This window comes from Oreochromis niloticus, linkage group LG3 (assembly GCF_001858045.2).
Source record: "Oreochromis niloticus isolate F11D_XX linkage group LG3, O_niloticus_UMD_NMBU, whole genome shotgun sequence".
NCBI lineage: Eukaryota > Metazoa > Chordata > Actinopteri > Cichliformes > Cichlidae > Oreochromis > Oreochromis niloticus.
This window is the reverse complement of record NC_031967.2, coordinates 50,111,180-50,124,757: the sequence shown is the minus strand read 5'-3', so window position 1 is coordinate 50,124,757 and position 13,578 is coordinate 50,111,180. Positions and strand designations below refer to the sequence as shown.

General features: G+C 43.0%; 1 protein-coding gene across 1 annotated transcript in view; it reads right to left on the bottom strand.

The window, feature by feature from the left end:
* The window catches only part of LOC109199757 (butyrophilin subfamily 3 member A2-like), a 28,953-nt gene extending 24,641 nt beyond the window's left edge, over positions 1-4,312 (bottom strand). The window contains exon 1 of the mRNA XM_025905147.1: positions 4,218-4,312. The gene's annotated coding sequence lies outside the window, so the exon portion shown is untranslated. The remainder of the gene's footprint in view (positions 1-4,217) is intronic.
* Positions 4,313-13,578: the final 9,266 nt, after the last annotated feature.

The window sequence follows — 13,578 nt, the reverse complement described above, 5'->3', positions numbered from 1 at the left end:
CCATTCTCACATGAAAATATCTTAGAAGTTTATTTTGTGACCCAGACAGAGTAATATTTCAAACTCCACCACTCTGTGTTTCTCCGCCACTGGGATATTGCATTTCAACAAGCCTGGATATTTCAGTTTCAAATGTATACATATTTCATATGTTCTGTTGTGTTCATCTTATGATGTTGAAGTTTTCAGTGCTGGCACAGTTTGTATATTAAATGTGCTCACTGATGAATCTGATGTTGATGTGAAAATGGTTTCACACACATCCATATAAATCACTCTTGGGGCTCCCTGGTGGTCACACAGCTCCATATTATAATTGGCAAAAACGAAAGAATTGCATGCATTAGCCTACAATTACAAAAGGGTTGAATCAGATGGATTAGAATAATAATTTTAAAATATCTCTACTTTTATTTAAAAAATGCTGACATTACAGACAGCATGGTTTTATACTACAAGAGAGTATTACAAGAGAGATGTGGTTTGAATAGAACTGAATGGGGCATTTTTGTGTTGAGAGTAGTGATGGGATTTCCGGCTCTTTTTAGAGAACCGGCTCTTCAGGTTGTTTTGTTGCTTTAATTAATTTATTATTACAATAATATAAAATTATGCACAAAAGGAATTACTAATGTAAAAAAAGTGGTTTTATTTATATATGTTTATATATAAATATATACAGTGGCCCCTAGAGACACGTACAAACTCCAAAAAGCACGTACAAACTCTAAAACACATTTCTAGCGTTAACTGAACTTCCAAAACAGAGCTACCTAGATCACTTAAATTACACAATTGAAAGCATATGTGTATTGTTTGTGTATTTATACACAAGCACTCATATATATTCAAATAATTAAAAAGAAAAGTTCATTTACCTCTTACTACCACACACCGGTCGTTGGTACTTGCTGGCTTGTGTAGCCTCTAGGTAACAAAAGCTCAACACTGCGCCTAGCATTCTGGAGCACTTCTGTTGTCTTTTGTACATGTTTTGGGTTTTTACGTGCTTCTGAGGCTACGTCCACACGTACACGGGTATTTTTGAAAACAGAGATTTTCCGTTTTCGTTTTAAAAAATAATCCCGTCCACATGTAAATGCAGAAATGAAGGAAAACGCTGCTAGGAGCATGCCAAAGCAACAGGTGCCGATATATTCCTAAACGTGTAGAAATGTTGGCCAATCAGAAGTCTAGAAGCCTCGGTGGGAAATGGTAAACAAAGATGGGGCATAGAAGCAGAACCGAGTTGTATGTGTGGAGGGACAGTAACTGTGTGTATATATGTAAGCATTTAAACACTGCAGAGAGTACAATTAACAGTAACAGTATTGTAGAAATTCATTTCACCGAAACAAAACGTGGCGCAGAGTGTGACGTCAAAAAGGCGCACATCTTTGACGCTGCGTTTTCTTCGTTTTCCTCATCCACGGGTAAATGCAAAAACAGAGTTTTCAAAAATATCCACCCTGACAGGCATTTTTAGAAATCTCCGTTTTCAAAAATACCCGGGTACGTGTGGATGTAGCCTGAGTTTTTATGTGTTTTGGAGTTTTTATGTGCTTCTGAGTTTTTACGTGTTTTGGAGTATGTACTTGCTGCTTTGTCTCTAGGGGCCACCGTAAATATACTTTTATTTATTCACTCCTCATAAAATGTAATAAATAAATTATATAATACAAAAGCCAACTATTTACATTTCAGCTTTTAACTATTTAAATTTTCAGCTTTTTCCTTTTTAACAAATTTAAAGTGAAACAACACAAAACACTGCAAACCACAACACAATAAAATATAAAATAAAATATGCAAAACAAAAATGCAAAGATGCACATTCTCTGTCATATAGGATGCATGAATAAACTTTCTGAATCCTTTATCATCCGCAACTAAAAATAGTTGTGGATGATTACTATACCTTTCTAATGTGACGTTGTTGTCCCTGGCTCTCTTTCTCTCTCTTTCCCTCCTGCTCTGTTCCTGTGCTACTGTGAGTTTAACTACCGCCCCTCCCCCCTCTGCCCAGCGCAAAGCACAAGGCTCGCGTGCGGAGTGAAGAGGAAAAAAAGTGCGAGAGAGAGAGAGAGGGTAAGAGAAAGAAAAAAAAAAAAAAACCCACGGCTCGCGATAAGGAGCCGGCTCGCGTCCTTCACTTCAAAGATCCGGCTCTAAGAGCCATTTCGTTCGCAAACGACCCATCACTAGTTGAGAGGCAATACACAAAAATAATGATGCAGTCAAACAATTTTTTTTTCTGTTCTTTGTCCAAGAATCTAATCATCCTAACCATCCTCATCCTATTTATTATATGGAAAATTTAATTTTTTGAGTTTTTTCAACAAAAAAAAAAAAACTAATTCAAATGTTTCAACTGATATTGAAAGGCTTAAAATGCTGAAAATAATTTAATGTTTGGTCATTTTGAAAAGGGCTCAAGTTGATTAAGTGATTTATGAAAAAAAGCTAAAAAAATCTTGTTTTTTTTATGGCAGTTTTTGTGCGGAAAGATTTTTGTACACAAATGTGTCAAAATGGTGCAAAATGCATCAGCAGATGATGGATGATATGTAAGAGTAAAAGACTGGATTAAAGAAAAAGCAGATTGTTGCATGGATTTTGCAGGCAATCTATAACACAATGATCGTGATATTAAAAAACCCTTAGCATGAGCTGTGATTCTTTGGGCTAGTGCTCTCGCCCATTGAGCACTATTTTACTTAATTCTAGTTTGAATGCAGAAAAGTGAGCTCTGTAGCTTTGTGTGACAAATGTAGGAATGTTTAGCTTATTTTAGAGTTTAGGAATGTGTTAGATAGGATATAGAATTGTTATAGAGAAATTGACACTGCCCTGGATATAAATAAAGGCCTGACTGTGTCATGAACTTAGGAGTAGATTTTAGGAGACCCTCCCCCACTTGAACTGTGAAACTAAGACAAAAAGGAGTTAATCTTAAGTGGAAATTCCTCAGGGCATACCTGGGTGGGGGTCTCAACATTTGTAACTGGATAACTGTGGTCTGGAAGGAAGATGGGTTTTTATGACCCCTAGGAAGAGACACACACTCACAGTGTTTTAACTGATATACTCCCACACCTATATGCACACTCACTCACGTGCACACACGTACACAGGTATCCGCACACAGTCACTCATGAGCACTCACATAGACACGCGGGAACGTGCACACACAGGCACTCACGTGCTCATGCACATAGACACAGACACAGAGTTTGCAGCACACCGTGGGGGTTTTATGATGGGGTCACTTCTATAAAGCTGGCTGTAACTAACAAAGGGGTGAAGATTTTACAGAGGGACACCGGCCTCGTCTTCCCTTCTAGAAGAATGTATGCTTAAATAAAGATGAATAAAGTTTTTGTAAAAATGACTACTGGGTCTGGTGCATCTCTGGAGGCCCGAGGAATAAAAAAGAACCGGGGTAAAACTGATTTCCCAACACAAACTACAGAACAAACCCGATGAGTCTAAAACTTAAAATCAGTCAAACACCTCCAAATATTCATATACGTAAATTCTACAAACATGCTTTATCTTCAGTCGTTTCAGACAGCTGGGCTTCTGAGTTTGTATCAAGCAGTCATTTCCAGAGGAGAACCCAAAACAATTCATGTGAGTTGACTCCACCCACTCTGTAACCAGCAGACTAATCAGCAGCAGTGTTTTATCTCTATTTGGCAAATACATTAAAGAAAAGCATAAAGGTTAAGCCAAGGCTGGAGGTGACCAATCAAACACTCACCAAGAACACAGATCAGCTTAGACTATGACCTTTTATTTTGAAATGAACCTGCTCCATAACAGTGTAACTTAAGCACATAACTAAAACTGAAAGTTCAGAGTTCCTTTAAGTCACCTCGATGAGACAAAGTCCTGCTTTAAGTGCAGGTCTCTGCACGACTCCAAAAACAGTTTTTTATACACATAAATACAGCTTTTCTCACACTTTGTTGCTACATTTGGAGCTTTGTGGAAACTTTTAACAACTGACAGACATTTGTTATCTTGTATGAGCTCACAGCTCACAGTTTGACGGAGAAAAAACAACCTGACTTCATTCAGTAACATGTAGAAAATATCCCTTTGTTTTTTTTACTACAGTTTTACTGTTTTGTTATAAGGTTCTTGTTTGTTTCTTCTCTGATTCAAAAACAAAACAAACAATAAAGAAACCAAATTAAAAAAAAAAGGCTTACCACAGACAAAGACCCCAGACTCCGACACAGTGATCCAAGCTATCGCTCTCAAAGTGAAACGAGTGGCTGGAGCCGAGCAGGAAACAAAAAAATATGAGACAAGTATGAACGAGTCATTGCAAACCAGACACTCCGGTCGGATCACTTTCTGACATTCATTGGTCTATTTATCAGATAAACACTGAGCATGACAAACACAGAGACAGTTGACCTTGGTTGCATATTGCATCAGATCAGTACAGATCATGTGTAAAAAAAGAGGAGGAGCTAAAAATGGTTTCTGAGGGTTTCTTATTACCTTCAACAAGGAGCTCATGTTTTGGTTAGCATTTGCATTTCATCAAAGTACATCAAAGTGTAAAAACCCACAGTGTGTAATTCCTGTCCATGTTTGCCAAGTCCTTAAATCAACAGCTCGATTCATCTTATCTACCTGTCAGACTATGAAAATCTAATCTTTTTTAGAGCTATAAAAAGCAGTGCTCCACACTTCTATTCTGGTGTAAAATGTCTTAAGGTACACACTTCAGTAGTATGCACTGTTTTCTGAACCAGATAAGTTGAGTATCACAAACATTACTTTAATGCTGAATAAGAAAACATTACTCATTAATGCTTAACCTAATAATAACAAATGCTTAAAAAATTTCCCACGTGTGGGACTAATAAAGGTTATCTTATCTTATCTAAAGATCAATATCACTGTAATTTTCATGTCACTTAACAGTTTAACAACAAAAAAATACTCCTATACACCTTGTGTCAAAATTTGATTGATGACCCTAGCCTTGACCTTTTGACCCCCCCCCACCACCACCACCGGAAGTACTCCGGAAGTGTGTAATTTGATCCCTAAGCGTGACGAATTGCATCCGGAGAGGGGAGGGGGGAAACGCCGGAAGTGTGTAATATGATCCATAATCGCGCCACCTGTTGCGCCATCTGTGGTGAGAAATAAAAAAAAAAAAAAAACTTTTTAGAGGGAGGGGGTCTGTGGAGGGAGGAGAATAAAAACAGAGAGGACGGCGCACTATGCACAGACACAAGATGGATCCTTTCATTCTGCAGCCCTGCGTTCCTCTGTACTTGGACGGGGAAGAGATCTGCTCTCCCGAGGCCGTAAGCGTGGGAGGCAGCAGCGGCGAGTGGTCTTCATCGATTATCAGCGACACCCCCGTCACCGTCTACAGTAACAGATCAGAAGCAACCGATGCTCCGCGGAAAGAAGGGAGAAATAAGAACGTCTTCATGTTCCGCAGCCAGATACCGGCTCCGAGGAGCTTGCGGGGAGAATGGACTCTGCCTTTTGAGGGGTGTGGAAAGTGGGGCTACGTCTTCAAATACAGCATATTTACTATTGAAGGCCTCAATCCAGACCTTTTGACCCTACCAGAAATACTCCGGAAGTGTCTAGTCATTTTCAGACCTGTGCATCATGTCCCATAAGCATGAGGCTCCCCTCATGCTTATGGGATATGGTTGCTGGGGAGATCAGAGAGGGAGGGGGGATCCTGAAGCATAGGAGTGACGCAGCTGTTGAGTCAGTGCTGTATAGAGAGACAGAGCGGCAGTTAGTTTTCCACAAACTCATAGTTTGAATTCTGTTTAAATATTATGACAATTTTCTCTGTATTTCTTCTTTTTTTTTACAATAGCGGATGTATTTTACTTTCTTAAGCTGCACCGGCGCCTGTAATGAAAAAAAAGAGTGACTTCCTATTGCATTTTAATAGTATTTTATTTTCTTATAATACAGACATAATAAAAAAAACTTTAAGATTATTTGCCTAGCAACAAATTGTATTTTTATAGAGTGGGGTGGAGACAGGCTACACCATCGCTTGTAACCTACAGGCCGCCCACCTCATTTGTGTAAATAAATAAATAAATAAAATGAATAAATAAATAACCCTTAGTGAATACTTAGGGAACTTACTTAAACAATTAAAACACCCTTGGATGTGCTACTTTTCCTTTTGAGAGTCCCTTTTACAAGGGACTGAAAAACAAACCATAAAAGATAATTGCCGAGGCAGGAGGTCCTGTTTCACTCACACACACACACCCCGCGGGTCAAGGAGGAGTGAGACAGCAGATATCAGTTTTTTTCTCACTGCTTATAACCTATAACACGCCCCAAAAAATATATTATTATTATTAAAACATCTATATGAGGTATGTTTTGCGCAGCCTGCTCCTTGTCAGACCAAAGTAGAGAGTTTTTTCTTCATTATTTTTAGCTACTTTTACAATGGGTTTTCTCAATAGACAGAAAATGATCTTGTACTACGCACACTAAGGAGTCAACAGCCAATATTATCATCTCTCATTGCTTGTAACCCGGTAAATAATTTCGTACATCTCCCCATAAAAATAACCCTTAGTGGAAAAAAGCTCATATTCAAATAAGTTTATTAAAGCACCCTCCTCTGTGGGAAAGAGTTCTTTTCTCAGAGTCAAGTTTACAACAGGAGCGAGTTTTGTCAACAGGAGGCGAGTTTTGTCATGAGCAAGAACAAGCGTAGACAACTGTTGCCCATAAAGTAAAACAAATATCCACCTCTAAGTCGTATTTTACCGCCGGAGAATGTGGAAAACAGACAACCCTCACAAGAAGGCACCCAAAAAGGAAATTGGACACCCCAACTTTCTTTCCCCCCTCTCCCGACTGCACACACACACACACACACACACACACACACAAAACAGAGACCCGAACGGTGAGAAAAAAAAAAAAAAACCCTCTCTAACTGACGATATTGTCAGGAGAAAGATGCGAAAAAACAGATGCCTCGCTAGACGAGGATAAAAATGAGAGGGCAGTCAAAAGAGCCGTTATCTGCTCAGACCCCTACTGTGACAGTTCTACCAATCGCGAAGAAGAGTCCGTGAATATTATGTCTGCATTCCGTCCAAACAACGCCGTCGATCAGAGCGCCGGGGCCAGCTCGCCAGAACTTTTCCTGCCTCACCCCGGTAAGTTTTTTTCTTTACGATTTTAAATTATATATCAACAAAGATGTCAATAATTTGATTACGTTCTTTTAGATTTCTACATCTACATGGGGCGATTGTGGCTCAAGAGTTGGGAGTTCGCCTTGTAATCGGAAGGTTGCCGGTTCGATCCCCGGCTTGGGCAGTCTCGGTCGTTGTGTCCTTGGGCAAGACACTTCACCCGTTGCCTACTGGTGGTGGTCAGAGGGACCGATGGCGCCAGTGTCCGGCAGCCTCGCCTCTGTCAGTGCGCCCCAGGGTGGCTGTGGCTACAACGTAGCTTTAAAATACCTTTTAAATCTGAAGGTAAACAGTATTTCTACAAAATAACGTATTCGAAAAGCCGAGCATGCTATACCGCCCCTCCCGACTTGGAGTGGTATAACGTGTGCTAGAAAGTTTTTAAAATCTTTTTTCTCTTTGTTTTATTTCTTGACAGTCGAAATTGAGAATATACCTATTCAAACCCCCGCTACAGACAATCGGGCGGAGGAGCGAGGTAAATAAAAGTTTCTTTTTAAAAAAAATACAAAGAATGTGAGATAACCCGCGCATGCTGTCCCAGAGAGACACAATTTGTTTTCTTAAATCTTTTTCCCTTTTGTTTTTCTTGAAAGAGAATATACCCATTCAAACCCCCACTACAGACAATCGAGCGGAGGAGCGAGGTAAATTAAAGTTTTTTTCTTTTTTAAAATACGAAGGATATGCAGCGCATGCCGTCCGAGAGAGGTACAATGTGTTTTCTTAAACTTTTTTCTCTTGTTTTTCTCGACAGAGAATATACCAGCCGATACAGAAAATCAGGCGGAGGAACCATCCAGAGCTCCTCCTCTCAGGAGACTGAGAGGTAATTGACGGGGGGATGAATCGGCCCTAATAAATAATTATGTTGTATTAATAAAGTTCTCCGCTCTATAAAATAAAAAATTTAAAAAATGTGTGGTTTTTTAACTCTCAACTTTATACAGCAAGAATAAATAAAATGTTTGTGCAAAACATGATCATCCTTTCGAAGGAGTAAAAAATACATTTTGTTTGTCTTTTCTTACAGGCCGACGGCGACTTCATAAGAGGAGGATCCTCGGAGACCTCAAATTCATGTACGCCATAACCGTCCGTGCATATGCATCAATATATCGACACAAGGATCTGTAAAGGGATGCAAAGTAAAAGCATACACATGTAAAAGTCTGTGAATTAAGAAATAAAGAAAATAATGTCGGAAGAACGCTGCATTCCTGACGCTTTGTTGGAAGCCGTGGCAGAATTGAACAGAGACGTTGATCATATAGCACCACCGATCGACCCCCTACAGCCTTTAGAAAACGCTTTGCAGGCCCTCCTTCAAAACTTTGAAAACGAACGGCGTGCCGACCGACTGAACTTTGACCCTCTGCAGCCGTTAGAAAATGCTCTTCAGCTCTACGGCCAGCAGAGGGAGGAGCGCTCTGTGGAACGGCAGCAGCAGGTGCAGCCTGCGGAGGAAGAGCAGCAGGTGCAGCCTGCAGAGGAGCAGCCTGCGGAGCATCAGCACGGAGGAGGAGGATCTCGGGTACAGAACGATGCGGTGACTCGCCGTGAACAATTTAATAATTTTGAAATAAGGCGAGTATTTAACATTCCCTCTCCGGATGACGCGGCCGATCTCGCTCAATTTTACCTCGACGTCAGGGACAATTTTGTAGATCTAGCGGATAGGGTCAGACCGGAAGTTAGTCGTAATGATCGGGTTCAACTGGAGATCATCAGCGAGCATGCGCGAAATCACGCCGTTTTTAACGTCGACGAAAGCGCCGAAAACATTGTACCGGCTTTTGAGGACCTGTTGGCCAGGCTGATACAATCAAACGGCACGATCGTGGTAGGCTCTCCCCTAGAAATTGTTGTGCAAGTAATTAGAAATCCTAGAGGTGGCGGACGTAAAAAGATTCACAAAATGTTAGATGATGAAATTCTAATCAAAAAGCGGCGCTGTCTGTACGTGGTAAAAAACAAAAACGATAATCTCTGCTTCGCCATTAACTTGGCTCACCTCACCGACCCTCATTTCACAGATAAACAGGCCCTGGAACGCGGCAGAGAGCTGCAACGTTTAGCGGGGCTGAGCGATCGGACCCAGGTAACCCTCACCAACATAGATAAATTTGAGCAAATACTAAATCGTAAAATCGTTGTGTTTTACCGCCCGCCCGAGGACAGGACTCTTTCGCTAATCGAAACAGAGTCCCCAAACACGCCTGACCCGCTGTACTTATTCTTATTCCGGCATCACTATTATGGGATAAAAAATCTAAAAACATTTTTAGGAGTCCCGTACATTTGCGAGGAGTGTCACTGCGGGTACCAAAAACGCGAGGAACACGTCTGCCAAAATCGCTGCAACCTCTGTTTCGACCCCACATGCCCCGCTCACTTTCTGGACGCTGTAATCTGTCCGGATTGTAACAGGTCATGTCACACTCGCGAGTGTTACTTGAAGCACAAACAGCCCAGACTTCACTCTAGTTCAGGCCTCAGCGTTTGTCAACAACTGTATAAATGCCCGGACTGCAAACTCCTCTCCCGTCGCGAAAAGCACAGGTGCAGAGCCGCCAGATGTAAAATCTGCGGCGCGGAGCTTCCTCCCGACAAAAATCAGCACCTGTGTTACATTCAACCTCTGAAACACGAAAGCCTCGATACCGCTTCCATAATCTTTTATGACTTTGAAACCTTCCCAGACCGGGAGGGGACGCACGTCCCTTAACCTAGTGTGCACAAAATCGTTAGAAGGAGAAGAGTGGCACGCTTACGGTGTAGACTGCGTTGAAAAGTTTGTTCAAAGATACAGAAGGAAAAGATACAGGGAGGCCACGTTCATTGCGCACAACTCCAAAGGATTCGATAGCTATTTAATTCTCAGCCACCTGGTGGGAGAGGGCATGACGCCCTCGCTCATCATGCAAGGCAGTAAAATTATATGTTTCACAGAATCCGATTTCCTTCTCAAATTCATAGACTCGCTTTCTTTCCTCACCATGCGTCTCAGTGCCATGCCCAAAGCTTTAGGCTTCGAGGACAAATCCAAGGGTTTTTTTCCCCACAAATTCAGCTCGCAGGGCCGTTTAAAATACGTGGGCCTGTACCCCCTCCTTCGGATTACGGGGTAGAGCGCATGTCCCTCGCCGAACGGGAGGAGTTTCTGCGTTGGCACGGCGAGGACTCGCGAGGCGTCTTTAACTTTGAAAAAGAGTCGCTGTATTACTGTCAAAATGACGTTAATATCCTGAGGGAGGCGTGCATAAAGTTCAGAGACGGGTTTATAGGCGAAACTAAAGTCGACCCTTTCAGCCGCGTCACTATAGCTTCCGCATGCATGAAAGTGTTTCTCACCAATTTCCTTCCCAAAAACACTCTGGCCATCTCCTCGCCAGACAACTACGGACGCACGTCCAAAGCCTATTCGCACGCGTCCATTCAGTGGCTGGAGTGGGTAGCTCGCTCTCAGAAAATCCCCATTCAACACGCTCTCACAACGGGAGGGGAGAAAAAAATAGGCCCGTACTTTGTTGACGGATATGCGCTGATTAATGGTGAAAAGTGGGTGTGGGAATTTCTGGGGTGCTTATATCACAGCTGTCCAAAGTGCTACAGGCCCGAGGAAATCTGCCCTTTGACCCGCGCTCCTTACGGGGACCTGCACGCCTCTACCGAGGCGAGGCTCCGGGAGCTGAGAAACGTTTACCGAGTCCGCACGGTCACGCTGTGGGAGCACGAGTGGAGCGAGATGAAAAAATCGAACGAGGAGGTTAAAAAGTTTTTGCAAAGCTACGAAGCTCCAGAACCTCTGTCTCCTCGCTCGGGCCTTTACGGAGGACGCACTTCGGCCTTGAGGCTGCGTTACAGCGCCTCGCCCGGAGAAAATGTGTATTATGTAGACGTCACATCCCTGTACCCTTACGTCAACGCCAGGCGCGCTTACCCTCTCCATCACCCCAAAATCATCAGAGAGAATTTTTCCGACCCTCGTCATTATTTCGGGCTGATCAGAGCCACCGTGTACCCGCCGCGCGGGCTCTATTTCCCCGTTCTACCGTACAAAACCCACGGAGGTAAATTAATATTTTCCCTCTGCCGCACCTGCGCCGAGACTAATCACCCAAGCGGCCCGTGCCCTCACGATGACGAGGCCAGAGCTCTCACCAGGGTCTGGGTCACCGTCGAGTTTAAAAAAGCCTTAGAATTGGGTTACAGGGTGGCTAAAATCACAGAGGTCTGGCACTTTGATCACTGCAGCAGCGACATCTTTGCCGGCTATATTAACACTTTTCTCAAAGGCAAACAGGAAGCCTCCGGCTATCCTCCGGAAGCTCGCGACGAGGAGGAGAGGAGCAAATACGTGGAAGAGTACCACAGGCATCAGGGCATACGTTTAGACCCGTCAAAAATCGAGGTGAACCCGGCCAAAAGACAGGTATCAAAATTGTGTCTCAACAGTTTCTGGGGAAAGTTTGCTCAGAGAACCAACCTGACTCAGACCACTCTGGTCAGAAAGCCCAGTCAGTTTTTTAACTACGTCTTTTCGGGCAAGTACAACTTTTAAACACGTCTCTTTTTTAAAGACCAAAAAACAGGACGTGACGTTAATTGAGTGGAGCTATAACGAGCGTTGCGTGATACCTCCCGGCGCGACCAATAACGTTTTCATCGCCGCTTTCACCACAGCCTACGCCCGCCTAAAACTCAACAACAACAAACAAACAACAACAACAACAACAACAAACAAAACAAACAACAACAACAACAACCAACAAACAAACAACAACAACAAACAAAAACAACAAAAACAAACAAAACAAAACATCGCCGCTTTCACCACAGCCTACGCCCGCCTAAAACTCTACGAGTATTTAGAAAAATTGCAGCGCAACGTTCTGTACACCGACACCGACTCTCTGATCTACGTAGTGAAAGAGGGGGAGGAACCTTTAGAGCAACTATCTAGGGGATCTCACTGACGAATTAGACGGGGGACACCATCCAGGAATTTGTCTCCGCAGGTCCAAAGAGCTACGCCTACCGGACCAGAAACAAGAAGAAACTTGTGGTAAAAATGAAAGGTATAACGCAGACGAGAGAATGTTGCGAGCGGGTCAATTTTGACAGTATGAGCGAGCTGGTGGAAAGTTACCTTTCTGGTATGAAGGAGGAGCTCGAGACCCCTCAGCACAGCATTCAGAGGGATAAGAGAGGGTTTGTGCTCAAAAACAGAACATTTCAGAAAATGTTTCGCGTGGTCTACCACAAGAGGCGCCTCTTTCCAGACGGCACAACTCTGCCTTTCGGGTACTAGTGTGTTTTGTTTGTTTGTTTTCTTCTAAAATGGAGGAAATTGAATTTGACCACAGACTGAAAGTGCCTTTTTCCTGTCTCGTTGTGGGGCCTAGCGGGTGTGGGAAAACTCATTTTGTAAAGTGTGTTTTGGAAAACTGTGAACGCTCCATGAATACTGTGCCCGCGAATATTGTGTGGATTTATACTTCTTTTCAACCCATGTACAAAGAACTGTCAAAGACCAATAAAAACATTAAATTTGTCGAGGGGCTGCCTGATTCTTTTGAAGATTTCCAAGACGCTCTGGTGGGTCTGGATGACGTCATCTTTCAGGCCTCGGATCACCCGGAAGTGGTTAAAATTTTCACTCAATACCGCCACCATAAAAACGTCTCCGTCATGATGCTGACGCAGAACGTTTTCCATCAAGGTAAATACAGCCGCACCATCAGCTTAAACTCCAATTATATGGTGCTGTTTAAAAACCCCAGAGACAAGCAGCAGATTGAGATTTTGGCCCGTCAAATTTTCCCTTCGCAAAAAACATTTTTCTCAGACAGTTTCAAAGACGCCACTGAGGAGCCCCACGGGTATTTAATCCTCGATCTCACTCCCTCATGCCCAGAACGCTACAGAGTGCGCGCCGGTCTACTCCCGGGGCAGTATCCCGTCATCTACCTGCCCAAATCAAAGTAGCAGCTCGCCATGTCTCAGCGTATAAAAAGGAACGCCGTCTTACTACAAGCTCTGTACCACGCGTCGCCGCAGAAACGCAAAGACATTCTCGCTCACAGCTCCCCGGATTTCCTCCAAGCGCTGTGCGAGATAGCTTTAAATCTTTTAAAGGGGAACATACCTCTTTCCGCTTCTCAATACCAAAAACTGAAATGTCAGAAAAAGATCATCAGGCTGCTGGCCGACAAGAAAACGAGCTTAAACCGTAAACGCCAAGTTTTAAAGAAACAGACGGGAGGGTTTCTTTTCCCTCTGCTGTCCGCCGCCGTGCCTATTCTGGGAAACCTGCTGGGAGGAATATTTCAGAAACGCTGAG